The 12,871-nt window shown below is 41.9% G+C and overlaps 1 protein-coding gene across 1 annotated transcript in view; it reads left to right on the top strand.

Annotated features, from left to right (window-relative positions):
• HACE1 (HECT domain and ankyrin repeat containing E3 ubiquitin protein ligase 1) overlaps positions 1-12,871 on the top strand; it is a 218,603-nt gene that overhangs the window by 62,369 nt on the left and 143,363 nt on the right.

Here is a 12,871-nt window from a genome sequence, read left to right as displayed (position 1 = left end):
GCCTGTCTCGGCCTCCCAAAGTGCTGGGATTACAGGCTTGAGACACCGTGCCCGGCCAGAAAGAGTACTATTAATTTATATAGGATAGTGGTCCAGAAACATCTATCATTGAGACAAAAAGTAGGCCAGGTGCGGTAGCTCACGCTTGTAATCCCAGCACTTTGGAAGGCTGAGGCAGGAGGATCACTTGAGGTCAGGAGTTCAAGGTCAGCCTGGCCAACGTGGTGAAACCCTGTCTCTACTAAAAATATGAAAAAAACGTAGCCAGGCATCATGGCGGGCGCCTGTAATCCCAGTTTGGGAGACCAAGGGAGGAGAATCGCTTGAACCCAGGAGAGGGAGGTTGCCGTGAACCAAGATTATGCCACGGCACTCCAGCCTGGGCAACAGAGGGAGTTTCCATCTCAAAAAAAAAAAATAAATAAAAGGCTGGGTGTGGTGGCTCACACCTGTAATCCCAGCACTTTGGGAGGCCAAGGCGGGTGGATCACGAGGTCAGGAGATAGAGACCATGCTGGCTAACATGGTGAAACTCTGTCTCTACTAAAAACACAAAAAATTAGCTGGGCGTGGTGGTGGACGCCTGTCGTCCCAGCTACTCGGGAGGCTGAGGCAGGAGGATCACTTGAGGTCAGGAGTTCAAGGTCAGCCTGGCCAACGTGGTGAAACCCTGTCTCTACTAAAAATATGAAAAAAACGTAGCCAGGCATCATGGCGGGCGCCTGTAATCCCAGTTTGGGAGACCAAGGGAGGAGAATCGCTTGAACCCAGGAGAGGGAGGTTGCCGTGAACCAAGATTATGCCACGGCACTCCAGCCTGGGCAACAGAGGGAGTTTCCATCTCAAAAAAAAAAAATAAAAGGTAGAAGGGAAGTTGCCAGGGACTAGAGGTAGGGGGAAATGAAGGAGTTAGTATGTAATAGGTAAATTTCAGTTTTGCAGGATGAAAGAAACTCTGGAAATGAATGGTGGTGATGGTTGTACAACAAGTGTGTATGTGCTTAATACCACTTATCTGCACACTTAAAATGGTTAAGGTGGTCAGTGTTATGTAAATTTTGACACAATTTTTTAAAAAGAGAGAAAGAAAGATCTCTCTGATAAGGAGATATCTGAGCAGAAACCTGAGGGAAGTGAGAAAGTAAGCTGTGTGAACATCTGGGGCAAAGCAAGAAGAGATTGACAGGATAATAGTAGCTCTCAGCACCGTTTGGGAGCATAGAGTGAACCCCAACTGAAAGCTTCAGAAAAATGAAAAAAAAAAAAACAAAAAACAAAAAACACTTGTTCACAACTTTTTTGATACCTCTGCTCCAATTAAACATCAGGGGTGTGATTTGAGTTCCTCCAATGTATGTCATCATTCTTTTGTCTGTGCTGGGAGACATCCTCTCTGCACGCAGGACAGAAAAGAAACTTATCTGCCATTTAAAGTCTGAGAAGAGAAGAGAATGAGTCTGTTTTCTGGGATCTGTGCTCGTCACCCAGGCTGGCTGCTGATGGGATTCTCTCTCTTACTCAGCACACATATGTGCTCTTGTAGCCTGGGCTGCTAAGGCAAACAGTAAACTCCGGTATATGAGAGCTGAGAGGACACCTTGAAGAATGCAAAGTTAATGTATCTTTGACCTTAATCTTATTTTGTTTCCTAGTCAGGAGTCTCAGGGCTGTTTGTGCTGGGGACAATGAACACATTTAACGTATGTTGGCTGCTTTTTTGTAGTACACGAGCCACAATACTTACATTCAATGTTGTATGTGTAAATATGGGGGAGATGGTGGAGAAAAAAGGAAGAGGATTACACCGTTAACAGAAAGGAATACCCAAGTTAACCAGCAGACATGTGTATTTTGTTTTGTTTTGTTTTCTTGAGACAAAGTCTTGCTCTGTCACCCAAGCTGGAGTGCAGTGGGGCAATCTCAACTCACTGCAACCTCTGCTTCCTGGGTTCAAGTGATTCTCCTGCCTCAGCCTCCCGAGTAGCTGGGACTACAGGTGTGTGCCACCACACCTGGCTAATTTTTGTATTTTTAGTAGAAGCAGGGTTTCACTATGTTGGCCAGGCTGGTTTCAAACTCCTGACCTCATGATCCGCCAGCCTCGGCCTCCCAAAGTGCTGGGATTACAGGTGTGAGCCATTGTGCCTGGCTGACACGTGAATTTTGTGATTCCGTTTGGGTCAATATGACTACTAAAAATTGCACCAAGTCCTGTTTCTCACCGAGTATGCTTTCCACTGAAGACAGTCCAAACATACAGCAACCAAACAATTTCAGAAGGAGCCTCATGCTTCTAAAGAATGTGGAGCAACACAAGTAACTAGTTCAGTTCAGCTCCTTTAACCTTAGTCTTGCTTGGGTTCTGACCCTTGTATGTGGTTCATGGACCAACCAGAGATATGAGCAGAATTTAAACACAAATTGGGGCTCTCCTGCGCTGGCTCATCCTTTCCAGAGTATCCCTACTAACTTTCTAGCAGCTGAGCTTGTCTGTAATCTGTTTTCTGGTTCTTCAAGCTGGTAAGGCAGTGATTTTCTACTTTAGTTTTAGCTCTCGTTGCCAGTTGGAACCTGCTTCAGTTCCTTCAAGAGCAGGAAATTCACTTTTTGATATCTTCTTCCAAATGTTGACTCCCTTTCAATTTCTTCCTGGTTTATTCCCTTTCTAGTGCCTTTAGGTAGCTCTTTTTATATATATTTTCCAGCATTTTCTGTAGGAATGTTGGTTTGGTGGGAGCTAGACAGCCAAGCTTCTTATTTGGTTTTGATTCTTTGATTCATCACTGTAGATACTCCCTTGCACCTATTTTGAACTTCTTTGCCCCTCTCCTCCCTCATCATTCTCACCAGCAATACCTGAGGCTTGATTAAATACAACTTTCCACCCGCTCTGAAATTATACTCAAGCAGCTGAATTTGATAAAAATACAACCCTATGCTGACTAGTCTCACATTAAATGTATGTCCTAACAGAACTAGTACACTTCCTTAGTTTATTCCTGCTCTTATTCTCCTAAGCAACTATCTCCATACTGTCTTCTCTTTCTACTAACCCCAACATCTGTTTACTGCACTCCAATTTCAGCTTGCTATTTATTTAATGATATAATAGAAGTAATAAGAGAATATCTGCATGTTCCCACTATCACATCTACTAGCTGCTGTTTACTGTGCTCTACTTTCAGCTTGCTGTTTATTCAATGATATAATAGAAGCAATAAGAAGAAAATAGCTGCCTGTTCCCAACATCACATCTACTAACTGTCTGCTCCTATACTGATGAATTTTGCACCCTCTCCCTCCTGTTACATATGGTATATGTTCATGTTCCTAACTGAGGCCTCTCTTAAGCACTGGGTTCCATCCTCACTTCCCTATTCACAAAGGGTAACTGTCCTTTCTCTGGTATTATCCACTTTTTTTCCTCTAAATTTATTATTTCTATCAGTATACAAACATGTTATAATATTGTCCAACTTGAAAAAAACTACCTGCCACTGCCTCCTCCCCACATTGAGCCTACCTGCTATCCCCATTTCTCTAGTCCCTTTTAAAATAAAACTAATTGGATTGGGCACGGTTGCTCATGCCTATAATCCAGCACTTTGGGAGGCCACAGCGGGCAGATTATTTGGGCCCAGGAGTTCGAGACCAGCCTGCAACATGGTGAAACGCTGTGTCTACAAAAAATACAAAAATTACCCGGGCATGGTGGTGCGTCCCTGTAGTCAGGTACTTGGGAGGGACAGGTAGGACCACCTAAACACGGGGAGGTCGAGGTTGCTGTGAGCCAAGATCGTGACACTGCACTCCAGTCTGGGCGACACAGGAGACCCTGTCTCAAGTAAAATAAAATAAAACTAATTGTGAAAGAATTATTTATTCTGGGCCCGGCACAGTGGCTCATGCCTATAATCCCAGAACTTTGGGAGGCCAAGGCAGGCAGAACACCAGGTCAAGGGATCGAGACCATCTTGGCCAACATGGTGAAACCTTGTCTGTACTAAAATACAAAAAGTTAGCCAAGCGTGGTGGTGTGCACATGTAGTCCCAGCTACTTGGGAGGCTGAGGCAGGAGAGTCACTTGAACCCAGGAGGCAGAGGTTGCAGTGAGCCGAGATTGCTCCACTGCACTCCAGCCTGGTGACAGAGCAAGACTCCGTCTCAAGAAAAAAAAGAATTATTTATTCTCTCTGTCACTACTTCACTCTCACCCTGTCTTTCTATTTGAAAAGTCATTAGGCAATATTTTTAAAAAATTAATTAATTATTATTATTTATTTTTCAGACGAAGTTTTGCTCTTTTGCCCAGGCTGGAGGGCAATGGTGCAATCTCGGCTCATTGCAACCTCCGCCTCCTGGGTTCAAGCGATTCTCCTGCCTCAGCCTCCCAAGTAACTGAAATTATAGGCCACCACACCTGGCTAATTTTTGTATTTTTAGTAGAGACGGGGTTTCACCATGTTGACCAGGCTGGTCTTGAACTCCTGACCTCAGGTGATCCACCTGCCTCGGCCTCCCAAAGTGCTGGGATTACAGGCGTGAGCCACTGCACCCGACCCCGGCAATACATTTATATAAGTTCACAAATCAGAAGCTAAAAGAGTGCACACAGTGTTTCTGTCTCTCAAGCAATTCATCTGTCAATCTAGAGACAACTAATGTCAGTCAGCAGTTGTGCAGGCATATACAAGCAAATATGTAGTCTTATCCTTATTTTCTTTTCTCTTTTTTTTTTTTTTTTTTTGAGGCAGAGTCTTGCTCTGTTGCCCAGGCTGGAGTGCAGTGGCCCAATCTCAGCTCACTGCAACCTCCACCTCCCAGGTTCAAGTGATTCTCCTGCCTCAGCCTCCCGAGTAGCTGGGTTTACAGGCGCATGCCACCATGGCTGACTAATTTTTCGTATTTTAGTAGAGACGGGGTTTCACCGTATTGCCCAGGCTGGTCTTGAGGACTCCTGACCTCATGATTCACCCACCTCGGCCTCCCAAAGTGTTAGGATTATAGGCGTGAGCCACTGTGCCTGGCCCTTATTTTCTTTTAATGTTAACATATTCTAAATTATCTTCTGCACCTTGATTTTTTTCTTACTTAATCCATCTTGGGAATTATTTTGGATCAGTGAAGAGTTCTATGTCATATAAAGAAATAGCTTCCTCATTGTTTTTATGACACATGGAAGCATATTATATAGCACTATTTAACTAGTTACAGTACATTTGAGTAGCTAAAATTATTTATTTTTATTTGTCTGTTTTCTGTACTACAATGTAAACCCAGGAGGAAAGGGATATTGTCTTTTTTTTTTTTTTAAACAAGGTCTCACTCTGTCACCCAGGCTGGAGTGCAGTGGTACTATCATGGCTCACTGTAGCTTTGACCTCCTAGGCTCAAGTGACTCTTTTGCTTCAGCCTCCCGAGTAGCTGGAACAAGAGGTGCCACCTTGCCTGGCTAGCTTTTTAATATTTTTTTTGTATACATGGGTTTTTGCCATGTTGCCCGGGCTGGTCTCGAACTCCTGGGCTCAAGCGATTTGCATGCCTCAGTCTCTCAAAGTGCTGAGATTACAAGCATGAGCCACCATGCCCAGCCATCTGTCTTATTTAATACTATATTCTCAATAACTAGAACAGTGTCTGGAATGAAATACACAATAAATATGTGTTCAGTGAATAAAAATGTACATGTCTTAACTGTTTTTGTGGTATCTTTCCGCCTCTTTCCCATCTGTACCACCAGCTCTGATTTGTTATTTGCTTGTGGACAAGGACAGTACCTTATATGTATCAGAATCTCCTTCGGCCTGAAACACAGGCTTTGCACCTGTTTCATTCATTGACTACATGGTAATAAAGCGGCATCAACAGGGTGAAACCCCATTTCTTTTAGTCTCACAGTCCGATTATATCTTCCAAAAATATTTAAAGTTATAATCAATATGAGTATAAAAAGCTGTTCAGAAATAGAATAACTATGCAGTAGCCCTAAGCCCATGCACTAGCCTAGTAGCACTTCTCTGAGAATCAGGGTATATGCAGTACATGGCCTTGTGGTCCCTGAGTGAGAATCAGACCTCTTTCCACCCTCAATGCTCCTGGGTACATTTCCTTCCAGAAACAGGGCAGTCAGGATCATAGAATCCTCTAACAGAAAGCTCTTCCAAGCAGCAGTAGATCTGAACCCAGGAGTGCAGCTGATTATTACTCCTGCTGTTGCATAGGCATTTGATCTAGAGCATCCACTTCTCTATTCATCTGTCCTCCTATCCCCATCCTCACCTAAACTCTCCTCACAGTGACTCAGGAAGTAAAATTGGATCTATTGTGTTGAAATTCAGGGAGAGAGAATCTAAAGATTCTGTATAGATTATTGAGGAAGATGAGAGAAAAATCACTTATCTTTAGTGCTCAACGAGGAAAGTACCATGAAGCATCAAAGCTTTGCTAAATTCTACTTATAAATCTGTGTAATTGCAGTACCAGGCATACATGTTACAAGTAGTTATAGAGAAAAGAGATCCAGCTATCTCTGTTGTCTTTCTACATGGATTTGCATAGGAAGTTGAGCCCCTGCCTTTGTAAATGCTGTAGGCATAGTAAGTCATAGGTGAAATTTTAAAGAGCAAGTGTCCTAAATGTTGAAATGTCAGAGTTAAACTTGAAGTGTAGGATTAGGCAGGGAGCAGGTTAAGGAACAGAAGTCAATGATTAATTATGGTAGAGCTGAGATTAAATAAGGATTTTGGAATAGTGAGATATGTGTAGCTGAAACAAAGCTGTTAAGGAAGTTTCTCCATTTTTGATCACCTGAAATTTACCACCTCCAAGGCTCAGAGTGGAGAGGCTGATCAAGTAGTCTTGACTTTGTCTGAAATGGCCAATTTGGATCAAGACAGTTGTGGGGAAGCACAGCCTTCTATAGTGGCTGTTGCAGAGGAAGAGGAGACAGCAACTTCTGTTATATCAGCTTATTTTTTCCTAAAAGCAACAAGTGCTAAGATATTCAATTAATTGAGACTTTCTGGGAGCTAAAAATGAAGGATTCAGGGAATAAATGCAAGGCTAGAAGGATACATAAAAGAAGCAAAAAATATTAGCAGATGATTTCAAAATGATGGATGTCATGGATGTGCCAAATATGTCAAGGCTGGGTGAGATGGCTCATGCCTGTGATCCCAGAACTTTGGGAGGCCAAGGTAGGAGGATCACTTGAGGCCAGGAGTTTGAGACCAGCCTTTACAGCACAGTGAGAGTCTCATCTCTACAAAAATAAATAAATAAATAAATAAATAAATAAATAAATAATTAAAAATTAGCTGGGTTTGAGAGCCCATGTCAGTAATCCTAGTTGTTCGAGAGAATGAGGCAGGAGGATCGCTTGAGCCCAGCAGTTCAAGGTTACAGTGAGCTATGACTGTGCCACTGCACTCCAGCCTGGGTGACAGTGAGACCCTGTCTTAAGAAAAGGAAAAAGAAGAAGAATGTGCCAAATATGGATGTTATTTTCTAGACACAGACTTTTAGAATTGAATAAATAAGTGCATATCCTCTGCATTAGCCAAATTATTTTACAAGTCTAGGCTCCCACCCTTTGAGGAATTGCATCTCTCATGCATATGTTTCCTAAGAGAGGAGCTTATTTAAATAGTTTGATCTTGCACTCTGGTTCAAGAATGGGTAATGACGAAAAGATATGCACACACCTGTAATCCCAGCACTTTGGGAGGCCAAAGCAGGCAGATCATGAGGTCAAGAGATCGAGACCATCCTGGCTAACATGGTGAAACCCTGTCTCTGCTAAAAATACAAAAACTAGTTGGATGTGGTGGTGCGTGCCTGTAATCCCAGCCACTTGGGAGGCTGAAGCAGGAGAATCACTTGAACCCAAGAGTCAGAGGTTGCAGTGAGCTGAGATGGCACCACTGCACTCCACTGTGGGCAACAGAGCAAGACTCTGTCAAGAAAGAAAGAAAGAAAGAAAAAGAGAAAGAGAGAGAGAGAGAAAGAAGCAAGGAAGGAAGGAAGGAAAGAAAGAAAGAGAAAGAAAGAAAAAAGGAAGGAAGGAAGGAAGGAAAGGAGGGAAGGAAGGAAGGAAAGGAAGGAAGGAAGGAAGGGAAAGAGAGCAGGGAGGGAGGGAAGGAGGGAGGGAAGGAAGGAAGGAAAAGAAAAGATCTACAATGCGAGACTGTGTGTGTCACCATGAAATAAAAAATGAAATAAGGGAAATAAGACAGATTATGTTATTATTCCCATTTAGCAAATGACAAAAATGGAAGCTTCCAGGGATTAAGGAAGTTTTTCCACAGTACAAGGTTAGTAGGGGCAGAACCAGGAATTCTAACCCAGGTTGTTTTCCTCTGAAACCAAAAGGGCTCAATTAATTGGCAATTATAAGACTGAAAAGGTTTGTTGAAAATAGACAATGTCAGACTTTGAATAGCATTCTCCGGAGTTTAGATTTTTAAATGTTGGAGAAAAGGGGACAGCTGCAGAGATTCTGAGGTGGGAAATGAAATGTTTCAAGTTGTTCTATAGGAAGATAACTCTGACAGAGACCAGAGAGTTGTGAAGGTTTCCCCTGCCCTTGGCATTCGTGAGCCATCTTACTATATTAATAAATTCCTTATTTAACATAAGCTAGCTGAAATTGCATTCCTGTCAGTTAAAGCTGAAAAGACTCCTGTTTAATAAATCTCAGTTTGCAGAGGAGGAAACTTAAAACCAGAGAGTATAAATGAAACACATTTTTTTGGTGTCAAGGTCAGCACTAGACTGTCCATGTCCCCACTCCCCTAAACCGCTGTACCCTGGGCAGTTAGATCTTTCACTTTTTCACTGCACTATTTGTCTTGAAGAAAAAGTGAACAAATCAATTCTTCATGGGCAATTGAAAGTGATGATTTTATGTAAATTAATTCCATACTAATAGATGTGGAAAACCAGTACTCAGATGACAGAAGCATTTATTAAATGAATCTAGTATAGAACCATCCCATGCTTCAGATCAGACTTGACAAGACTCCTCAGAAATCTGCTACCTAATGATTTGGAGTTAGAAACGTAGCATGTTGGCCAGGTGCGGTGGCTCACGCCTGTAATCCCAACACTTTGGGAGGCTGAGACGGGCGGATCACGAGGTCAGGAGATCGAGACCATCCCGGCTAACAAGGTGAAACCCCGTCTCTACTGAAAATACAAAAAATTAGCCGGGAGTGGTGGTGGGCGCCTATAGTCCCAGCTACTCAGGAGGCTGAGCCAGGAGAATGGCGTGAACCCGGGAGGCGGAGCTTGCAGTGAGCCGAGATCCCACCACTGCACTCCAGCCTGGGTGACAGAGCAAGACTCCATCTCAAAAAAAAGAAACATAACATGTTCACATAAATAGTGAAATACACAGTAACACACATTCATGAATAAGTCTACTGCACCAAAGTAGAGGAAAGACAGAATCAAACATATATAATACTAATTTCAAGCCTATAACCTAGCTTTATGAGAAATGGATGACTTCAAGTTAAAATAATTGTCTTTCTCCATAAAATCTGTTAAAAGTGTCTTAACAACTTCTGAACTAACCTTTCTCCCTCAAAAGAACCACTCTACTCCTGTTACTGACTTCAGAGTCATCCCAAATCACTCTAACCCATTTATCCCATTGATCAACTGGACTCCAGATTCTGCATCCTGCCAATCTACAGTATCTTCATATACGTCTTTCTTTTTCACCCTCACCTTAATACAATGTCTTGTATCCACTCACTTGTATAATTGCAATAGCCTCTTAAATCATCCAGCTGTTGCCACTCTCTCCCACTGCCACCTAATTATGTTGCTCCTCACTGCTTATAGAACTGGCTTCAAGCTGCTAAGCATGTCATTCAAGGCTAACTGAAATCTGACTGTTAGCCTTAATTCCCCAATTACCCATAAACCTCAGCTAAATCAGCTATTAATGCTCAACAAGTATCAGCTGTTATTATTTGTCGTTAATCAGATTGTCCTGCTTGTTTCTATTCCCCATATATAAATGTGACCTCTTTCAGGCATGAAATCTCCCTGATTCTACTCCCTCACTACACCGAAGTGGTGATTCTCTTTCTCACCTCCTCAGGGATTTTGGTACAACTTGAAGGACTCTGCATAGTTTGCTGTGTATTATTGTCATATTTGTCCATGTCTTAACTCTCTTTTTAGAAGCTGAACTTCTTGAGCATAAGAAAAAAAAGTCTTTATTCTGGGGGTGCATGTGCAGGTTTTATTCTTTAGTGTACTTCTACCTTGCATTTTGCACATAAATGTATGTATTGAATTTGAAACTAAGTTACTGATGATGGAATGAACTCACTAACACCTTTTATCTAATTTAAACGGAATGTTTAAAGAAGGCAGCATTTCACTGAAATGAAAAAAAAAAACTCGATACAAATTAAAATATTTTTAAATACACAAGCTAAATGATCCTTCCTTCCTTCCTTCCTTCTTTCCCTCCCTCCTTCCCTCCCTCCCTCCTTCTTTCCCTCCCTTCTTCCCTCCCCCACTCCCTCCCTCCTTCCTTCCTTCCTTCCTTCCTTCCTTCCTTCCTTCTTTCTTTCCTTCCTTCCTTCCTTCATTTTTCTCTTTCTTTCAACTGAGTCTGTCTTTTTCCCCCACGCCGGAGTGCAGTGGCGCCATCTCAGCTCACTGCAATCTCTGCTTCCTGGGTTCAAGTGATTCTCCTGCCTCAGCCCTTGAGGAGCTGGGATCACAGGCGCATTCTATACGCCTGGCTAATTTTTGTATTTTTAGTAGAGACGGGGTTTCGCCATGTTGGCCAGGCTGGTCTCAAACTCCTGACCTCAAGTGATCCACCCGCTGTAGCCTCCCAAAGTGCTAGGATTACAGGCATGAGCCACTGCGCCCTGCCCATACTGTTTTTCTTGACACTATTACTTTTTTTGTAGGAAACATGATCTTTCACGCTGCTCTCTGAAGTGATTACTAAGGTCATTGAACTTACTACAAAATTCAGAAAACACTTTCATAGGACTAATTACTGATTTCGTTTCATTTATTATGAAGTCACAGACTTCTACAAATGTTTTAATGGTTTAAAATGTGTAACTTCTCAGTATGAGTTGCATTTTGGATGTTGTCTGTCTATTGACACCCTAATGCCTCACTTTGGGAAACATAGGGCTACTTTTAATATTAGCATAAAACATAAAACTTTTGCAATAGATATATGAAAATTTGAAAGATCAAACTTATTTAGGCATAGCCAAAAGCTTCTACTTTATGCAATCACAATTTATGACTTTTGATTCATGGAAATCCCAAAATTTACATTTCTCCTGAGAACTAATACACTTTAAATCCTAACATAAGATGCATGTAGGCTTGCAATAATCTACTCCTGAGAAAGTTCTGGTGGCTTGCAATTTATAGCCATGAGGACCAGCTGCCGTTAGTTATCATGTACTTCTTCCCATTGTTTTTGTTTGTTTGTTTGTTTGTTTTTTGAGACGGAGTCTTGCTCCATTGCCCAGGCTGGAGTGCAGTGGCATGGTCTCAGCTCACTGCAAGCTCTGCCTCCCCAGTTCATGCCATTCTTCTGCCTCAGCCTCTCGAGTAGCTGGGACTACAGGTGCCCGCCACCATGCTGGCTTTTTATTTTTTAGCAGAGATGGAGTTTCGCTGTGTTATCCACGATGGTCTCGATTTCCTGATGTTGTGATTCTCCCGCCTCCGCCTCCCAAAGTGCTGGGATTACAGGCGTGAGCTACCACGCCCGGCTCCCATTGTTGATATACAGGGAAGAAGATTGACATCTATCATGCTCTAAATACATAGAGTTAGATATGGATTTTTAATTTATTTGTCCTCAGTATTTGTAGCATGTTTTCTCAGGACTTGAGAAAACAGAACATTTTAGTGCAGTGAGATTTCTCCAGTATGAAATCTCTCCTACATATTAAGCAATATGTGAATTCTGCAAGGGTGAACATCTTCCATTCTATCCCTGTATATTATTTCATCATGGTCTCAGAGAAGAAACTTTTGCATTGATAAAATATGCACTTATTAACTTTGCGTGTCATGAGAGGTATTCAGATGTCTTTCTGTTCAGGGACTATATTTACTGAGTACTGTAGCATGAACATCTTCAATTTACTAGGTTGTTTTTGAGTGACAGGAATCCTTTTTATGCAAATTCTTTATGAGATACGTGTTTTCTGAATATTTTCTCCCCTAGAGAATTTACCTATTAATTTTCATAATGGTATATTTTGCTAAGAAGAAGTTTTAAGATGAATATAAAGTTTTGCTTTTATGCTTTTTTACTTTCTGTGTCCTGTAAGAAGTCTTTGACTTCTCCCAGATCATGAAAATAGCATCCTATGCTTTATTCTAGAAGCTTTATAGTTAGGTCTTATGTTCCGATTTATGATCCTTTTTGAATTAATTTGTGTGTGATGTGATGTAGGAATTGAGGTGTTTTCTTCTCCCAAATGAATATACGACTACTCCAGAATCATTTTCTCTCGGTAGGTCTTCCAGTACAATGTTGTATAGAAGTAACAAAAACAGATATTGTTGCCTTATTCCTGGTTTTAGAAGGAAAGCAATCAATATTTTACCATAAATACAATGCACAGAGAGACAGGGGATTGAGAGAGAGAGAGAGAGAGAAAGAGAGAGGGAGATTGAGGTTCTGGTCCTCAGAATAGTAAGAAAGCTTTTTTCCAGAAGGTTCTCAGCAACTTCTCCCCATTTCTCATTGATCTGAATTCTGAACTATAGTGGCCTGGGATGAGATTACACCTTAGCCACGTGCCCCTATACTCAGGGTTAGAGTCAGCATATGGGCAGTGCAGAAGTGTAGACACCTGAA

Source organism: Rhinopithecus bieti, unplaced genomic scaffold (assembly GCF_001698545.2).
Source record: "Rhinopithecus bieti isolate Rb0 unplaced genomic scaffold, ASM169854v2 scaffold_10614, whole genome shotgun sequence".
In the NCBI taxonomy this organism is placed as follows: domain Eukaryota; kingdom Metazoa; phylum Chordata; class Mammalia; order Primates; family Cercopithecidae; genus Rhinopithecus; species Rhinopithecus bieti.
This window is presented reverse-complemented; position numbering and strand designations above follow the sequence as displayed.